We start from the raw sequence: 20857 nt of genomic DNA on the forward strand, positions 1-20857 counted from the left end.
GTGATAGCTTTGCAGGCACTGGGTTCCCAAATTGTTTTGGGGAAACTGCATATCATTTGCTCCTCCATCCCAGGGCACAGAATTTATAAACAGAAAGAGGTATTTCTCCCAACAAGGCGTGGTGAACCACTGCGGCAGGTTTACCGACATAAATGCAGGGTGGTCTGGGAGGGTCCATGATGCAAGAATGTTTCAGAACTCAGTACTATTTAAATCACTGGAGAAAAGACTGTTTGCCCCCAGGAGCACTGTGGACACTAATGGTGTGGAAGTTGGTCCAGTTATTTTGGGAATGGTTTATCTCCTGATGCTGTTAATGAAATCATATGCTGGTCTCTTGGGGGGGAGGGGGAGGGAAGGAACATTTTAACTGTCACCTTAGAAGCTGCAGAATAGTAGTCAAGTGTGCATGTGGCCATTAGAAAGGCAGATGTCACTGTTTATGGAATATGTTGGAAGCAGTAGAAAAAAAATGTTCCAGTAATTATAACTGCATGTTGCATTTTGCATAGTATTTGAGAGAGCAAAGGGGAAGCTTTACTGATGGGTGGGAGGCTAAGGTCCAGAAACTTGCTCGAAGGTTCAAGCAGTCAGCAAGGCATCCCACAGAGGACACAAACTCACAGGGGATGATGTCAGGGATGCCAACTGCTGGTATGCTGAGTCTCATGCCTGAACATGTTAGCCCATGGGAGGATGGGAGGCAGACATTGCAAGCACTGGGGTATTGTGTGGAGGTGGTTAAAGTTTAATGTTCCTATGTGCTTTTGTGAAACAACTTTGAATTATTTCAGCTTTATTTAAAAGATTCCCTGTGTTGAGTACAGTGATATTCATAATGGATGAATATGCCTTACATCTGGCTATTCTTGTCCACCTGGGTTCCTGGGGTGGCGTGCCATAGCGCAAAATTCTCAGGTGTGTAAGAGCACAAGCATTCCCAATGCCCAAAGGCTGGATCTCAGAGGTGAATGGGAGCTGTTAGGAGCCCTGCTGTGGGAGATGCTGCTGGTCCAAGTAGCCAGCACTGTCCACAGGCTGAAGGACATGACTGGGTCCCAAATTATGGGACTGCAGAGCCTGCTGGCCTACCAGGAGCATGTTTTGCAGGTAGACATTCTGGTTCAGGATAGAGTCCATGAGTTGCCTCTGCATCTCTTTTTCCATGCTCTCCTTTATTGTGGTGATGCTGTCCTTGGCCACAGCTACATTTTCCCTGGTCACTAAAACACTGTCCTTCTCCTGGGAGAACTGCATTTCTTTCTTCTCTTTGATCCTCATATACCCTCTCAGCCAGCTTGGTTTACACTACTATGGGTTCTACAAACTTCTCTCCCACTCAGGTTGGCCACCCTGTCAGCAGTAGATAGAGGACTTGACCTTGATTGTCTGTGGCAGGTGCTGTCAGGTAGTGGGGGGAAAACAAAAGTTGTTTATTGTTCATATCCCAGGTAAGCCAGAATAGCTTTGTTTAGTTAGACAGAGAGAAAGAGAAAGAGAAAGGTAATTGGGCTGGGTGCATTAAGATTTCAGTCAACTACATCTGCTTTCATGTTGCTAGGAATGTGGTGGTTGGAGCTATAGTCTAAGTTTGTTTTTGCTGGGGGCGGTGTTGCACTGGAGGTGCTTCTATGGCATTGAAAATGTAAAGTGATGGTTATGAAAGATCTGAGAGATGAGCTAGATAATAATCCCCTCTTGACCCCCTTTTTGACTCTCAATTTCATTACAATGAAGTGGGTGACTAGGAGACAGAGAATGATTTTATTCAAAAGCAAAGGGCAGACCAGCACGATATGCTGTGAAGTCATTCACCAGGATGATCCCCAGAAGGACTGCAGGACTGGGAGAGGCTTGCAAGCTGTAGCAGGAGGAGGCATGAACATGCAGCTATTCCCTATAATGTGCTAAACAAAAATCAAGGAATTTCTCAGTCTTAAGTTCTGCTATATTTCCCCTACAGACATAGAGAAAATGCAGAAAAAAATACATATGTTCATATAACAATTGTCATCTAGAATGCATGTTACAGGGCATTTGTACTTCAGCAGGGAGCAGTATTGTTTTTCCTTGACTGGGAATGCAAAGTATGAAAACTAACCAAGTTTACTTTCCTGTAAGCACTGTCTCAAAAAACTGTTGAATTTTGTACAAATGAATGTTCTCAGTATTCAAATCTGCCATGGGGCAGAGGGAGGGAGAGAGACAAGTACAGCCTACAACTGCATCATGCTGGTAGGTGCCATTTTGAAACAGCAAAAGGGGTCATAGGAAGGATAGGGGGCTACTGGCTTGTCTCCATCAACACTAGTAATAAATTGTAAAGGTACGTACTTACATGCCAAAGTTCCCTCCAGGGGATCTAGCTCTTCGGTCCTGGCCTGCGTTTATGGCTGGGAGTTGGGCTCAACCGATGCAGGGCAGGAATCGGGCTCTGTTGTAGCAGCTGGCACTCCAGCTGGCTGTCATTGTGTTCCTGACTCCCAAAAAGACACTGGCCCTCAGCCTCCTCCTGCTCATCCTCTGACGGGTCTAGCAGGTCACCCTCGGTGTGGTGAGAGTGTGGACATCAGGCTCTGAACAGTACCTGGCCTGGTACAGGGCATACTGTAATTGCATAGAATTCTGTCAGTTCATCAAAAAATGGACAGGTCACATGTCTCCTAGCAGACTGTCTACTTGTGTGTCTTGTTTCAATGTACTTTCTCCTGAGCTGTTCAGTCTTTATCTGGAATTGGCTGGCATCCTGGTCATGATCCTTCACAGACACCAGCTCAATATCCCTCCATAATTCTGTGGCTGACCACAAGGGCCTCCTCAACTGACAATTAATTCTCCCCAGATGTTGATGAGATCCAGGGTCTCAGCACAGTTCCAGGGAGCTGCACTTAACAAGTTGTGGGGTTCAAGTGTATCACCAGAATAATGATACATTGGGAGCCAGGAAAAAAATCTTGCTCTGTGCCAGCTTTTGAAAAGGAGAAGGTTCATTCTAGAACTTTGACACTAGGGCGGGGAGGGCACACAAGTAAACTGATAGGTCAGCAAAGCAGTGTGGGATAAGAACATAAGCACAGCCATACTGGGACAGACCAAAGGTCCATCTAGCCCAGTATCTTGTCTTCCAACAGTGGCCAATGCCAGGTGCTCCAGAGGGAATGAACAGAACAGGAATTAATCATCAAGTGATCCACCCCCTGTTGCTCATTCCCAGCTTCTGGCAAACAGAGGCTAGGGATATCATTCCTGCCCAGCCTGGCTAATAGCCACTGATGGACCTATCCTCCATGAACTTATCTAGTTCTTTTTTTTTTATAGTTGTTGGACACATTTTTGATAGTTGTTGGGAGCATGCAAAAAGTGCTGCACAGCAATTGCTTGCACACGAACAAGAGACCAAACTAATTAAAGCCAATGCAAGCCTATCCCCATTTGCAAGAGGACTCCAGATTTCCTGATACATGTGGAGATAGTGCATAGTTATAGGTTGCATTGTGTGTATGCAAACGTTTTCTAATCAGATTAACTCAGTTTGATTCAGTTTAAAACCTATGTCTAGACTAACCCTTAATATCAAGTTATCCTCAGTGACCCAAAGCTTTCTCCCATTGAAGTCAGTGACAGAATTCCCATTAACTTCAATGAGAGTAGGATAGGGCCCCAATTTACTTTTGGTAAGACTGTTGTTTTTAAATTATACCCCTAAGTGTTTGTCTGGTGGGGAGGGAGAGCAGGGTGGTCATACCACCTCAAGTGCAAGAATGTATCATTATACCCAATTTACAGAAGGGTAAACTGAAGCAGAGAGCAGTTAAGGCAAACATTTTCAAACATGGCACTTAAACAAGTAACTTGCATTTCAGAGGTGCTGAGCACTCGTAGCTCCCCCATTGACTTCAATTGGAGTAGTTAGTACTTAGCACTGTTGAAAAATCAGGCTACATATTTGTCCACTTAAATTTAGATTCACGGGCCTAATTTGGATACCTATATTTGAACATTGTGACCTAAGTGACTTGCAAAAGATCACAAAGTGAGTAAGTGGCAAAGGAAGAAATAGAGCCCAAGAGTCCTGACTCCTAGCCCCTTGATATAACAACTAGGTAACAGGGCTACACAGAGGTTTTGGGGGGGCCCTGGGCAAAATCTAAAACTGAGTCCCTCAAAATTACCATAAAAATGAGAGCTTAAGAATAATGCTATTGAAAATGTCAAAGCTGATTTATTTCTACAAAAGACAAATTACATCATGTTTATCTTTCTCAATTTTTTTTAAGGGAATACATTTATAATGCTATCATAATTTAGATTCCTTTCAAGATCGTGCTTTGTTGACAGCCTCACTAAGGCCAATAATGCAGTCTTGGCCAATAGTAAATTGGAGGCTGGGCTTTTTTGTGTTTTTGTTTGTTTGCTTTTTAATCAGGGCTTAGTTACTAAAGGGAATTGGTATCAAGACAAAAATCCTTAGAGTGATGCAAGTCTGTGTGAAAACGTCTGCAGCCCTTTTTCAGAAATCTTGTTTAGCAACTTAATTATAGTCACTTTTCAAATAGTGTCATTCTGAGCTTATTTAAAAGAAGGGTCCCTTCAACAAAATCCTCTTCTATCAAATCTCGTAGTGGCATGTTGATATTTCTAACTCTTTTGTGATCCTGGAATTGGCATCATGTGTAGTTGGTTTCCAAATAAATGAGAACATGCTGCTGATTTTTTCAGCTGCTTCAGATCTTCTTGTAATTTCACAGATAAGGGTGTCTAGAGCAATGTAAAGCTTTGAACTCTGTTTCTTGGTTTTCATAGTCTTACACAGTTCTCCTGTCTTCATCATGGAATGTTTTCCTCTATCTGCCTCTTTTCTTCTTGAAATCTTGTCCCAGGCCAAGACCAACTGCTACAAGTTTGATTCATCAACAGAGGCTAAGATTCTCAAAAGCACTCCGGTTCAGTTAGAAGTGATTTCATCTGCCTTATTTCTTCATCCAGTGTAAGCTCAGAGTCCTGAAATAAATGATTTAAGTTATCAATGGCTTGTGGTTTTAAACCAGAAAGTGGCTGGTAAAATGAATTAAAACGACTTTAACCATTTAGGCAAACAGTCCATTTCATTTCAAAAGTCCACAGGCAGTTTGAGTTCTTCCTTCAGTTTTACTAAAGCATGTAGAATTTCCCTCAGAATCTTTGCTTATGATTTCACTGCTTAAATTCTTGCACACAACCAAGTCTGTGACATACTATGCAACAAAGTATTTGCAGCTTCCTGTAGATTTTCCCATCGGGAAGGGTTGGAGCTGAACAAGTTGAGAATTGTTAGTGTTTCCAAAGAAACTCTTCATCTCCATGCTAGACTCTGCACGCGTAGCACAAAAATTCAGAGCCTGTGTACACTACTCAGTGAACAGATTGTCTGAGGATTCTTCTGTAAAATTACAGCTTGCGCTCCTTTAAAAGCCCAGCCTTATTTGACCTCTTGTCATATCCTAGGCCTCTACCATTTTGGAACTTGATACCACTCTCTTGTAATACTCTGCATATCAGCTCTGAAATTCCTTTCTTTTTAATTCTTGCTATCTTCAAATGTCAAAAACCTTTTTCTAATTTCCCATACATTACCTTGATTTTGTTGAGCATATCGCAAAACTAAAATAATTCACTCCATATAAGAAGCACCAGGTGTTCCATCAACAACATTTGTTCTTATGAATGGTGCCATATTGACAGCCCTAGAGAATGACGTTCACTAGCCAAAGGACTATGAAAGCATAAGCAGTAAACGTTCAGAATTCTTCATTGTCCACTCAGTGTGATCCAGCTCCGTTCTCTAAGAGCCAATTCTAACAATGCTACATTCAGATTCAGTCTTTGGCCTTTCTGCTGATAATTTGGTTTTAGTGGTTATTTTATGATGTGGACTGCTGTCCTCCAGAAACTGAAATGAAACTATACAAATACTGATGGCCAAGAACTGAGAACTGATCAGCTTTGGAAAGATAGCCTGGGGCTGTGACACACCATAGTTCACCATCACTGGATCCCTTCAGGATTGAATTCACTGCAAATTCCGGACACTTTCAGGTATACTCCTGTGATGAAACTGGCTCATGGCAATTTTGTAATAGAAAAGCTGCACTGAGCAATACATCAGTTCCTCCTGAACAAATAAGACAAAACCTGTCTGCTCTTCTCAAAGATAGCCTTAGATTCCAAGTAGACCGTGGTACAGACCTGGAGCTTTACATTTTCACATGTCCTGCAGAGGAATTCATGACTTCTAAGGTGAATTTCACTGAATAACAGTGAGTTCTGGTAATAAAGACATGGACAGGAGGAATGTTAAGGCCCCCAGACTCTATAATCTCAGATACACGTCTAGTCCGAAAAACTCAAAAAAGAATGTTTGATTTTCTTAAAGGTCTAGGGCCTTACTCTTCTCTTACTTACACTAGCGTAAATCCACTGAAATCTATAGAGTTACATAAGACTGAGATAGTGAGAGGAGAATCAGACCACTATCTTTTATACACTATAACCAATGGGAAGGATTTTGGTAACGGTTTAATAAACAAAAGCCTATAATCTGTTAACCAGGAAAATAATCTGCCCTGCATAATAAAAAAAGAGTGGTTCATTTTACACACTCTTAGCATTTGTGCAAATGAGTACAGAAGTCAGTGAGGAATCAAGCTCTGAGTCGTTATGAAGGAATTACAGGATAAAAACTGTCCATTCTTTTCTTATTTTTTTGTAAATGAATTTATACTGTACATGTATGGAGGCAAGTCTCAGGGAATATACATCTGCCTCTGTGTGGGTGCTCATGCGTGTGTGAGTGCATGAGAGAGAGAGAGAGAGAGCATGTGCATGTAGCTGTAAATCCTGTGATATAAAAAGTGTGTGATATAAAAATCAAGCTGTGGGGTTTGCTCTTGCACATCACCAACAGAAGAAGACTGCTTATATTTATTATAGGTGTACAAGCAGCATATCAGTTAGTTGTAGCCAGGGGCGGCTCTAGACACCAGCACGCCAAGCAGGCGCTGGCGGCATTTGGCTCGGTGGAGCTCCGCCGGCATGCCTGCGGCAGGTCCACCAGAGCCCGGGATGAGCGGACCTGCCGCAGGCATGGCTGCGGCGGGGTCCCCTTCCCGCTGGCGGTTGAGCTCCCGCAGGCATGACTGCGGCAGGTCCGGGCTCCGGTGGACCTGCCACAGGCATGCCGGCGGGAGCTCAACCGAGCGCGGCGCAGCGCTCCGCGCTGCTTGGGGCAGCCGGATTTCTAGAGCCGCCCCTGGTTGTAGCATATTTAAATATTGCAAATATTTATAAATACATATTGAATGTAAAACCTACACTCTAGGAAACAATCCTACACTGGCAGAAGGCTAGACTAGATGACTTGATAGGTTTTTTATATCTCAAATTACTAGGAGTATCCTGTAAAAACTAACACACACATTACAAAGCACATTACCCAAAATGTCTGTGCTTCGCAAAACATTTTGGACTAGGAAAATTATAAATTTGACCAATAAAACTGCTGCAGAACTACATCTTTATTTCAAAGTCAGGCCATTAGTTACTTGTTTTGTTATTTTTAATATGATATTTAGCCATGCAGTAGATTCCTAACAAATGAAATTTGCTGAATGTTTGACACGTTCTATATAACTAGGCAGCCAGTATTACAAAATTTTAGGACTCCTTATTTCCCAAGGAGACAATTTTAGCTCAGGAACCAAAGCCATAATTTTCACATAGCCACATATGGCAGCTTGAACATCTATCTCTAGCATACTTCCCTCTCTCCAGTCTTCCACAGGAAAATGAAAATACTCCTTCCAGGCACGGATTACATGAGCTAGAGACCAGGGCAATAAAATCCATAAGTATCTGCTGAACACAGACTTTCATGAATTTATTCACAATTCATAATTTTTCAACTAATGCGTTGTGAGAACAAATTTCAGCCTATTGATTGCTAGCAAATTGTTTATTGTGACTTACTCTTCAAGAATTCAATATTTGCAATTGTGTGATTTATCACCAGGGCCAGCTCCAGGTTTTCTGCCGCCCCAAGCGACCAAAAAAAAATTTAAAAAAGCCACGTAGCTCAATCACACCGCTCCACTCTTCGGCTGCAGGTCCTTTGCTCCGAGAGGGACTGAGGGACCCGCCGCCAAATTGCTGCCAAAGACCCGGATGTGCTGCCCCAATAGCAGCTGGAGTGCCATCCCTAGGTATTGGCCGTCCCAACCACCTGCTTCTTTAGCTGGTGCCTGGAGCCAGCCCTGTTTATCACCTAAGTCATAGGGTATTGTTGCTGTTCTCTGATTGGATAAACTAATCTTTATTGATGAGAGGAATGCCTAAATAACCTTATCTGTGACAAAAGTACTGGGGCAAAAGAAGACAGGAGAAGATAATCAGGACTAGAGAATTTTCTTTTTTCTTCTTCGTTCTTTATCCTCCTGCCCTGTCAGGGGTATAGGATGTCTACCAGTTTCAGACATTTATTTTGATCTTGTGCTGGTCTAGTCAAGCTTTTTCATGTCATGTGGTTAGATTTGGCTTCTTTCGCTATTATTCAGTGTAATGTTTCTCTCGCCACCATCTTTTTCTCTTCCCAGATGCCATCTATCATATCACTTGATGTGGAAGTCATGTTGATGGCATCTTTAAAGCCTAAATATAGAATCATAGGACTGGAAGGGACCTTGAGAGGTCTTCTACTCCAGTCCCCTGAACTAAGTATTATCTAGACCATCCCTGACAAGTGATTGTCCAACCTGCTCTTGAAAACCTCCAATGACACAAACTACACAATTTCACTAGGCAATTTATTCCAGTGCTTAGCCACCCTCACAGTTGGGAATTTTTTTTCTCATGTCCAACCCCTTGCTGCAATATAAACCCATTGCTTCTTGTTCTATCCTCAGAGGTTAATGAGAACAATTTTCTCTCTCCTCCTTGTAACAACCTTTTATGTACTTCAAAACTGTTATCATGTCCCCCGTCAGTCTTCTTTTCTCCAGACTAAGCAAACCCAGTTTTTTTAATCTTTCCTCAGCGGTCATGTTGTCTAGACCTTTAATCATTTTTGTTGCTCTCCTCTGGACTTCAGTGCCCATCATCGTTGTCTTACCATGTTTGATGCTTTAAGTTGTTTTTTTCTCCTTAGATTTTTTTGATGCTGCAGGAAATTCTTGCTCCTGAGAAAGGTGAAGACTTATTTCTTCTAGTGATTCTCCAAGTTCTCTGATGGTTGCTTTTGAGACACTAAGAGCCATATATTTTGTCTTAAAACTGACATCTGTAAATTTTGAAGGAATAATCATATAAAGGATTATATATTGTGTTACAAATGTATCATTTTTTACCATTTATAAAACATTGTGGGGCAGTTGCCCTAAAAAAGTTGTCCTGTATTTGCAGCCAGTTGTCCTGTATTTCCTTGAGCTGTAGGTGATCACCCTAAGACGTAGTTTCAAAAATATGAACCACATGCCACTGATTGTATAACTAGTTTAACGCATTCATCTTTCTGATACAAAATGTAATTTAAAAAAAAAATCACATTAACCTTTGGTCTTTCTTTGCTGCGGCCTTAATTTCATGATCTTGGCCTAAGAAATGTGTATACATAAATCAATTGGCTAGCTGACACTTGTATAATGGTAGCACCTGTGTCTTTATGAATAGTGGGCATTATGCCCTGTCTAATCAAGAATTAAATATTTCTGTGGACTGCAATGCTAGAGAGCAGGGTGGATTTTTCTCATCTTTTGTGCAATTAAGAATAAAGAATTCTATTTTTCTAATCACTGATTATCTCGGAATTTCTGCTCATCCTCAGATATCAATATGGGGGTGGAGATGAGATTATTTGACCCTCCTCCCCAAATGAGTTGGTTAGTGAGTGCCTGGATGTAGGAATCTCAAATATTTCCAACCGTTCAAAGAGGTTTGGTTAATTTAAAAAATGATTAAAGTTTTGGCAGAGTTATCATTTTATCTGCCTATTTACAATAGGTAACTAAACAAAAGTGCCACCTATCTGGCATACAACCAAACTGAGCATGACATCTGCATGCAAAGAGGGCTCTCAGTGTCTGAGCGACAGTAGCACTGCAGTTGGTCACCCTTAAAAGAAAACATATTTTCTATTCATGTCTCCAAGTACTGCTAAGAGGAATTTTCAGAATCTGGATTATAATGGTTTCAACATGCTTTATTGATCTACTTCTCTACTTGCTGGAGTGTCGCTCTAAGGAAGATGATCTATTTTATATGATGTTCTGACCTTCCCCTATGTTTGACAAAATCATAGACATAGCTGAAAGTATGGCTGTCATGTAAAAAAAATAGATTTTTAAAAAGACTTTTGAAAAATCTTTCTCCAGTGAAACATCACTGAACAATACTTAAATTATAGGGGGAACTAGAAATTAGGATTATGCACATTTGTCTGCTTTTCAGGGTGTGAGAACAATTAAGAATGCAAAGAGTTTTCAATAATTAATTAGCAGGACATTTGTTGGTGCTGCTTCTGGGATACTTCAGACATTAAGAAACCCTATAAACTTCAATGGCACTGCACAGGATATAAATCTGTGAAGAATTTGATGTTTAGAATTTAAGACAATGTTCAAATTCAGAGAGGGGAATGGATTGCTATTGTTGTGATTGAATGGTAGTGTTTAACATGCATTTTTGCTAGTGTCAGGACTTTTATTTAGACTTTGAGAGGAGGCAGAGGACAAGAATTGAGGAAGACAATCTGTTGTCTAGTTTAACACTTCTCTGGGGGAATGACTAGGCCAGCCCTTCTAAGAAAAGGACTACAAGTGCATTCAAAATAAGTAACTGTAAGGAGGAAATGGTGGCATGGTGGAAGCATGAGTTACAAGGATGAAAGTTCAAAGATAAAGGGGCAGGGACAGCAGGGTCGGGGGACCCAAAGTGAGCTGTAAAAGGGAGAAGAGCCAGAGACTCTAGCTGATTGCTAGCTGATTTTACATGGAAGGTGCTCAGATACCATAGGGATGTACAGCCGTATAAAACTCATAGGTAGATAAATAAATGGATAGGAAGTGCAAGGTGAAAGAGGCAAGAAAGGTAGCAAAACCAAGAATACAGTACACACCTAAAAGTGTACACGACTGGCACAACACTCATTCCCCCCACTCCCTTAGAGTAACGTTAATAGATTAAACAACTGATTGTTTCTTCATCCCTCCCCATCACCCAAAAACATCCAAAGAAATCTCATGGCACAAGCTTGTGCTTATTCTCCACTCACCTTAGCTGCTGCACATCCCTGTGGTACTTGAGCCTTTTCCTTGTAAAATCAACTAACAACAGTGACGTTCCTAATGCATATTTAGTTCTTTTAATCTTTCTTCCTAACAAGAAGACTGTCCCAGTAACCTGGGGATGATGAAATTATCTTAATGTGTATTTTTGACTGGCTGGGAGCACCTGTTACTTTTTTGATCAGGAAAAGAGGCCAATAGCATGTCTGCACAAATGAGGCGGGAAAATGACTGATTGGAAGTTTAGACTGGGGAGTGATTTTGCACTTGAAAGCCAGCAGCACCAGTTAGGGGTTCTGAACAGATCTTTTGATGCTGGGGGCCTACAGTGACTTCAATAAAAGCCAAGGCTGAATCCAATTCTGTAACTTTAAAGGTAGATATTTGTCAAGGTTAGTGGTGAGGCAAACATGACAGGAGGAGACCACCAGGCAGTACAGATCTAATATGTGGCCTTGTATAGGCATTTACTTTCCTAATGTATTCATATGAATTGACAACCTAAAATAAAAATATTCCCTATCAGGAAAATAATGGGGTGTGACTTCACCGCAGGAAAAACACATTGAATTTCCAGCTGAACAGTTTTGGCGGGGTATAAAAATGGCTTTCTCCATGACTGCTGTTCTTTGACTGTTTTAAGTGTTTGCATTTTATATTTACCCAGCAGTCAGAGTGAACTTCCACCTCAGCAGGTGCCGAATGCCAGCAGTATGCCTGACCAGAGGACATGAACATTTCTTACTGCTTCACACAAACAAGGAAGAAAGATTAAATGACTGAAGGAAGAGAGGCAGGAGGAGGGGTGGGAAGAGCTAGGGGACAGAGAAAGAAAGATAAGTCATTGACTCTGATCAGACCTTTCCTGCAGAGGTTATTCCTATTCCCCACATACCCCCTACCCTTTGCACTGGGATCCCTAGCTCAGATCTGTGCTGCAGCACTGGAGGAGCATCCCTGTATTTTGCTTCCTACTTTTAGCACCATCTCCACCTACAGTACTTTATTGGCAGTTTATGAGGCAGGAAAGAGTTATATTACTTTCCTTTTTTAGAGTGGGGCTGATACTGCTGAAAGGCTGGACTGATCAGCTTACTGGTCTGAAGTTCTCTGTTTATCAACACAAGGACCTGAGCAGAGGACCTGTATGAGCCCTTCTGGACTTGGTGCTCATGGGATTTGACAAATCAGACTGTAAGGTCCATTTCATGTGATGTCACCATCCCTTACATTTTACTTTGAATTTCAGGTTTGTCTGAACTCAGTACGGTGCACACATAATGGGCAAATTTCATCAACCTCTGCATTGCTCATGAGCTCCTTCAGTTTGACTGTAACTACACCAAAAGCAGCCACTTTTGGTATGATCTAGAGTACAGTGCAAATGACACCAGTGCAGAGTTATGTGGTGTGGATGCCTCTGATGTGATGTTAGTTCTTTTAAAAAGATGGAAGTGAAATCACAGTGTAACACCTCTTATATAGATATATATCCACAAATATAGTAAGCTTGGAGGAGAAAAGAAATAAGAGGCTGTTGGAGATAGTGAAGTACAATTAACATTCCATCTGTCTATGATGTTTCACAGGGACAGAGCACAATTATAGGAACATCTCGCTCTTGCAACACAATTTCAGTCAGTAATTCACCATGGCTGAAGCCTTTGAGTCTATGGCCTCAATCTGATTGAGAACAATGGGAGATGATGGCCTTTTTGAGAAAGATATCTTAACCGAAGGCAGCCTGTGGCCTCAGTCCCACTGAGAACAAGACATGTCAAGCCATTTTGAAAGAGGGTACTTCTTCAGGGAAGTCTCTGAAAACAATGACCACCCTTCAGCTTCCATTGAAGGATGTAACGTGTAACATCCTATAACATGTTGTACCTATGTAGTGTCTTTTGTCTGAGGAACTCAGAGTGTTTTACACGCTTTGGAGAGTTAATATTCATTGATTCATACATTCCAAAGTGAAAAAGGACCATTGTGATAATCTAGTCTGACCTCCTGTATAACACTGACCACAAAACTTCCCCAAAATAATTCCTAGAGTATATCTATTAGAAAAATATCCCAATTTGATTTAAAAATTGCCAGTGATGGAGAATCCACCACAACTCCTGGTAAATAGTTCCTCTGGCTAATTACTCTCACTGTTAAAAATGTATGCCTTATTTCCTGTCTGTCTAGCTTCAACTTCAAGCCATTGGATCATGTTATATCTTTCTCTGCTAGACTGAGGAGTCATTCTTAAATATTTGTCCCCATGAGGGTACTTATAGACTGTAATCAATTCACTCCTTAACCATGTCTTTGTTAAATGAAATAGACTGAGTTCATACCACTCTAAGGCAGGTTTTTTAATCCTTTAATCATTCTCATAGCTCTTCTCTGAACTCAGCATTTTTCTTGAATTGTAGACACCAGAACTGGATAGAGTATTCCAGCAATAGCTGCACCAGTGCCAAATATAGTGGTACAATAACCTCTCTACTCCTACTCAAGATTTCCCTGTTCATGCGTCCAATGATTGCATTAGTCCTTTTGGCCACAGCATCACTGGAATTTTTGCAACAGGCAAGGGAAAAAAAATCCCTAGACAAAGCCTTCCCTTCAATCCTTCCCAGCCTACACAGGCATAGTTATTTTGTGTGTCAAGACTTATAAAACTTTTTATTTGCTTTTTCTGCTTTTGGAACCTGAGAAATTGCAGAGCTTAGCAAAAAACTCCCTGGGAGATCCCACACAGAAATGGCATGGTTGTTAATGATAGGTTGGCAGATTTGTTTCCATATGAAAAACTGTTGTGTTTAGAGTAACAGTTGATGCCTGTGATGTAAGGAGAACAGGTCTTCAACTGATGTAAATCAGCAAAGTTCCATAGACAACAATGGAATTATATCTATTTACACCAGCTGAGGATCTGGTCCAGAGCCTGGAATTTGAACTGGAGCTTTGAGTCTCTGCTCTCTGAGTGGATCAAGACATCTGCAGGGACTCACAACCCAATGACCCCTCTCTCCGATTCTACTAAACCTCCTGCAGGATCGCAGCCTCTAGAGAGCCTCCTTGAAGGTTTAAGCCTCACCTCCACCTCCTCTGGGAGCCAGCCCCATGGGTGAGAGATTGAAACAACCGCCAGAGCAGCAGGCATTGATGTTGTCTAGTTAGATAGGCACTCAGGGACAGTTTATATTTAAAATAGGCAAACAAAGAAAAGCCATGGAGCAAGCAGACCTCATGCTGATATCCACCCTCATCACTTTGCTTGAATCTTATATCCCACTCCTGTTATCTTCAAACTGCAATCTCTTTGGGGCTGGCCCTATATATTCATGTGTTTTTGTACAGTGTCCAGTTCAGTGAGGCCTTGATCCCAGATAGAGTCTTTGGACATTACCAAAATATGCATAATAAATCATAGTAATAATACTTATATGAATAGTTAATTGGTGGGTAAAAAACTTTTCCCTGTGGGCCAGTTATTCTGAAACAGTCTATTGTGCATCCTCTGAACCACCTGACCCAAAATAAAATATTTCCTTTAAATTTTTCCAATGGAAAGTTGAAAAAATTGAGATTGTGAAAACTGCATTTTCCATAGAATTATTTCAATGGAAAATTCCTGAGCAGCTCTAAATGGGACACATTCCAAATGGGAAAAACATTGCTCTTCAGAAGTATCTGTATAAACTGGGAATAAAAAGTAATCTCAGACAGGGATGCGCTAGCTCTCTTCAAAAAGGGGGTGGATTCTCGCAGAGGCAGAGAAATCTTGTATTTGTATATGTAACATAAGCACATGCAAAAGTCTGTGAACATTTAACTTTGAAAATCTGGTCCTTTAAGAGCTCCTAGTGTATTTGTCTGCAGATACAAAACTAAGGACAGCAGTATTTATTATACATTATAAATACAACTTTAAGCACCTTTTAAAAGTTCCTGATGTTGATCGTAAGTTTTTTATACAAAACTATATCTGTTTCTTTCATAAACATTTACTCGGTTACTGCTAAACTTATTTTTTTCTATAAAATTAAAGTGTGACTGGCCTGCTTTTGTTGTTTTTGTGACAATGCTGTGTTAAATCAATCTGGCAAAAATGACAACACAGTGGGAGATATTTAAGATTTCATCTTCTTTCCTGCAATGTTGTTCTTTTTCTAAATTGAAAATGAAATCAAATCAGATTTCATGTCAACTAACTCAATGCCCCTGCCCTGACCATTCTCATTCTTCACACACCACCGGCATAACAGCCATTCTAAGGCCTGGTCTACACTACGCGTTTAAACCGAATTTAGCAGCATTAAACTGATTTAACCCTGCACCTGTCCACACAACGAAGCCCTTTATATCGATATAAAGGGCTCTTAAAACCGATTTCTGTACTCCTCCCCGACAAGGGGAGTAGCGCTGAAATTGGTATTGCCATGTCGGATTAGGGTTAGTGTGGCCGCAAATCGATGGTATTGGCCTCCAGGCGGTATCCCACAGTGCACCATTGTGACCGCTCTGGAAAGCAATCTGAACTCGGATGCAGTGGCCAGGTAGACAGGAAAAGCCCCGCGAACTTGTTTGCCCAGCGTGGAGCTCTGATCAGCACGGGTGGCGATGCAGTCCCAAATCCAAAAAGAGCTCCAGCATGGACCGTATGGGAGATACTGGATCTGATCGCTGTATGGGGAGACAAATCTGTTCTATCAGAGCTCCGTTACAGAAGACGAAATGCCAAAGCATTTGAAAAAATCTCCAGGCTATGATAGACAGAGGCCACAGCACAGTGCTGTGTGACAAGTGTAACGGAAAGCCAAAGAATCAAATGGACACTCATGGAGGGAGGGAGGGGGTACTGAGGACACCAGCTATCCCACAGTCCCCGCAGTCTCCAAAAAGCATTTGAATTCTTGGCTGAGCTCCCAATGCCTGAAGGGTCAAAAACATTTTCCCGGGTGTTTCAGGGTGTATGTCGTCAATTTACACCCTCCCCCCCCCCCCGAAAGAAAAGGGGAAAAATCGTTTCTCGCCTTTTTTCTATGTCACCCTATGTCTACTGCATGCTGCTGGTAGACGGGGTGCTGCAGCGCTGGACACCAGCATCCCCTTCCCGTGGCAGATGGTGCAATATGACTGATATCCATCTTCATCATCAGCCCGTGAGTGCTCCTTGCTGGCCTCGGTGAGGTCGGCCGGGGGCGCCTGGGTAAAAATGGGAATGTCTCCCGGTCATTCCCAGCAGATGGTACAAAACGGCTGGTAACCATCCTCATCATAGCAGCTGGAGGCTGAGCTCCATCAGCCCCCACCTTTCATGTCTAAAGAAAAGATTCTGTACTGCCTGGACTATCATAGCAGCTGGAGGCTTCCTCCCCCTCATTTTATCTCACTAAAAAGTCAGTATTTCTTATTCCTGCATTCTTTATTACTTCATCACACAAATGGGGGGACACTGCCACGGTAGCCCAGGAGGGTTGGGGGAGGAGGGAAGCAACGGGTGGGGTTGTTGCAGGGCACCCCCTAGAATGGCATGCAGCTCATCATTTCTGCGGGATCTCTGGGGCTCTGACCTGGAGCAGCTGTGCTCTCTGGCTCTCTAGTACACTTGCCCCATATTCTAGGCAGGACTGACTCTATTTTTAGACAAAACATAAAGAAAGGAATGACCCGGGGAGTCATTCCCATTTTTGTCCATGCGCCCCCGGCTGACCTCAGCGAGGCCAGCCAGGAGCACCCATGACAGCAGCAGACGGTACAAAACGGCTGATTTCATCTCATCGCCAATTTACAATGGCAGACGGTGCAATAGGGATGGTAACCATCTCTGCTACCTTGCAAAGGCAAATGAATGCTGCTGTGTAGCACTGCAGTACTGCGTCTGTCAGCAGCATCCAGTACACATACGGTGACAGTGACAAGGCAAAATGGGCTCCATGGTTGCCATGCTATGGCGTCTGCCAGGGCAATCCAGGGAAAAAGGGCGCGAAATGATTGTCTGACGTTGCTTTCACGGAGGAAGGATTGAGTGACGACATTTACCCAGAATCACCCGCAACACTTTTTGCAATGGGATCTCAACCCAGAATTCCAATGGGCGGGGAACTATGGGATAGCTACAGGATAGCTACCCAGAGTGCAACGCTCCGGAAATCGATGCTAGCCTCAGTACATGGACGCACACCCCAAATTAATGTGCTTAGTGTGGCCGCGTGCACTCGACTTTATACAATCTGTTTTACAAAACCAGTTTATGTAAAATCGGAATAATCCCATAGTGTAGACAGACCCTCAGATCCTCTCCCTCCATAGGGAGACTGATCAAGCATCAACCCCCTGACAAAGCATTTGGGGCCTGATCCAAACTCCAATTAAGTCAATGGAAAGATGCCCATTGATTTCAATTAGTTTTGGATCGTGCTAAAAATGTTTCCATTTGAAGCTCTGTTTATGCACTCTGGTTTCTAGCCATGATACACCATGATATCCAGTATTATTCATTATAATTAAATGTTGGTTGGAAAGGGGCAGTAGGAAAAGCACATGGGAACAGAATATGACCAGATGGAAACCTAGGGCTCTCATAACCTCACTTTTACCTGGGGATTACTAGAACAGCAAAACAAGTATCTCTCTCCATTTTCCTGTCTAAGAAAAACTCTTGAAAGATTTCAAAGCAGGGCTCAGGGGAAGCATTAGGAAAGTAACAATGTCCAGCAGAGCTCTCATAATCCCCGAATTATTATTCTGATCTTGAATTCCAAGCAGGCTGTCAGCAATCTTATAGGAAGGACTGATGATCGTAAGGAAATGATTTAAACTGCCATCTGAAAAGAACAAAATTTAATCATCCAGTTGAGCTTATACGATGCCGCGCAAACCAAGTTCTAGCTGCCACCCCCTGAACTGTGGTCTGAAGAAAGGTTTGTTGTTTGCATTTCTTTGGTGCTGTAATTTTACTGCTGTTTTGCTTCTCTTACAGCTGGGTTTGCCTCATTTGAAATTCTGATGCACAGCACTAGGACACAGCTCAACATTTCAGGGATCTGCCTTCAGCCATAATTATAGGCTCACCTTTGTGATCTGCACTTTCAAGGGAGACAGTAGCTATAAATTACCAGGGGTGAAAAAAATATCAACAGCATTCTTGAAGGGGCACCAAAACAGGCTACAAGTTTGTCCATTGATATTTTCCTCCTGGATAACTCAGGGCAGAAGGTCAAAAAAATGTCTAACTAACACGACAGCTAGCAGGGAAAAGGTTACATGGATGTTAACACCAGCTGTTAATAATGAAACAGAAAAGCACTATGTGGACAGCTAATGTAGGGAAAATATAGCAGAAAGAGTGAAAAGAAACTGGGGTCATTCAAGAAGTGACTAGATGCTACTCAGGGAGAAACAATTAACTGGAAAGGATGCAATCTTATTGGCTAAATATCCTTCACATAAGATCATAAGAATGGCCCTACTGGGTCAAACCAAGGGTCCATCTAGTCCAGTATCCTGTCTGCCGACAGTGGCCAGTACCAGGTGCCCCAGAGGGAATGAACAGAACAGGCAATCATCAAGTGATCCATCTCTTGTCACTCATTCCCAGCCTCTGGCAAACACAGGCAAGGGACACCATCTAATAGGCTAATAGCCATTGATGAACCTATCCTCCATGGATTTATCTAGTTCTTTCTTTTAAACCATGTTATGGTCTTGGCCTTCGCACCATCCTCTGGCAAGGAGTTCCACAAGTTGACTGTGTTGTGTGAAGAAATACTTCCTTTTGTTTGTTTTAAACCAGCTGCTTATTAATTTAATTTGGTTACCCCTAGTTCTTGTGTTATGAGAAGTAGTAAATAACACTTCCTTATCTACTTTTTCTACACCACTCATGATTTTATAGACCTCAATCATATCTCCCCTTAGCTGTCTCTTTTCCAAGTTGAACAGTCCCAGTCTTATTAATCTCTCCTCATACAGAAGCCGTTCCATATCCCTAATATGCCATTTTGTTGCCCAGTCACCCAGTTTTGAGAGATCTTTTTGTAGTTCTTTGCAGTCTGCCTGGGTTTTAACTATCTTTAGTAATTTTGCATCACCTGCAAATTTTGCCACCTCACTGTTTACCCCTTTTTCCAGATCATTTATGAACATGTTGAATAGGACTGGTCCCAGAACAGACCCCTGGGGCACACCACTATTTACCTCTCTCAGTTCTGAAAACATTTATACCTACCCTTTGTTTCCTATCTTTTAACCAGTTACCAATCCATGAGAGCACCTTCCCTCTTATCCTGTGGCAGCTTACTTTGCGTAAGAGCCTTTGATGAGGGACTTTGTCAAAGGCTTTCTGAAAATCTAAGTACACTATTATCCACTGGATCCCCTTGGTCCACATGCTTGTTGATCCCCTCAAAGAATTCTAGTAGATTGGTAAGGCATAATTTCCCTTTACTAACTGACTCTTCCTCAACAAATTATGTTCATCTATATGTCTGACAATATTATTCTTTATTATAGTTTTAATCACTTTGCCCAGTACTGAAGTCAGGCTTACAGGTCTGTAATTGCCGGGATCACCTCTGGGGCCCTTTTTAAAAATTCACATCATATTAGCTATCTTCCAGTCATCTGGTACAGAAGCGGATTTAAATGATAGGTTACAGACTACAGTTAGTAGTTCTGCAATTTCACATTTGAGTTCCTTCAGAACTCTTGGGTGAATACCATCTAGTCCTGGTGACATATTGTTTATCAATTTGTTCCAAAACCTCCTCTAATGATACCTCAATCTGGGACAGTTCCTCAGATCTGTCACCTAAAAAGAATGTCTCAGGTTTGGGAATCTCCCTCACATACTCGGCCGCTTTAATATGTGTCCTTTTGTCCACAGGCTTTGGATGTGGAGAATGTAAATCCATTCACTTTTTCTCTTTTAAGTAAGGCAATGACTTACTGATTGACCGATGTTCTGTTCTTTCTCCCTGACTCCTGTTGAAGATCCCTAACTCATTCACTTGAGCCTGACAGACCTGAGGTTGAGAATCAAGAAAGACAGACAGACATTTGTTCTTATGAATGGAGCTATATTAACTGCCCTGCAGAATGAAGTTTACTAGCCAAAGGACTATGAAAGTATAAGCTGTGAATGTTCGGATTCTTCGCTCTCCACCTCGTGGGACCCAACTGTGTTCTCTGAGGACCACCTCTAACAATCCTACATTCAGATTCAGTCTTTGGCCTTTCTGCTGATACTTTGGTTTTAGAGGTAGTTTTATGTTGTGGACTGCTGTCCACCAGAAACTGAAATGAAACTATATAAATAATGATGGCCAAGAACAAAGTCAGTTTTGGAAAGATAGCCTGGGGCTGTAACACACCATATGCCACCATCACTGGATCCCTTCCGGACTGAATTCATTGCAAACTCTGGACACTTTCAAAGTATACTCCTGTGATGAAACTGGCTCGTGGCAATTTTGTAATAGAAAAGCTGCATTGAGCAATACATCAGTTCCTCCTGAACAAATAAGACAAAACCTGTCTACTCTTCTCTA

At 42.0% G+C, this 20857-nt stretch overlaps 1 long non-coding RNA gene across 1 annotated transcript in view; it reads right to left on the reverse strand.

Moving 5' to 3' along the window:
• Window positions 1–553: 553 nt before the first annotated feature.
• Window positions 554–20857, reverse strand: part of LOC120406202 — a 43214-nt gene continuing 22910 nt past the window's right edge. The window contains exons 3-4 of the long non-coding RNA XR_005599139.1: window positions 2339–2607; window positions 554–1401 (exon numbers count right to left, since the gene is read on the reverse strand). This is a non-coding gene — a long non-coding RNA (uncharacterized LOC120406202). The remainder of the gene's footprint in view (window positions 1402–2338; window positions 2608–20857) is intronic.

The sequence above is a fragment of the Mauremys reevesii genome, linkage group 5 (assembly GCF_016161935.1).
Source record: "Mauremys reevesii isolate NIE-2019 linkage group 5, ASM1616193v1, whole genome shotgun sequence".
In the NCBI taxonomy this organism is placed as follows: Eukaryota; Metazoa; Chordata; order Testudines; family Geoemydidae; genus Mauremys; species Mauremys reevesii.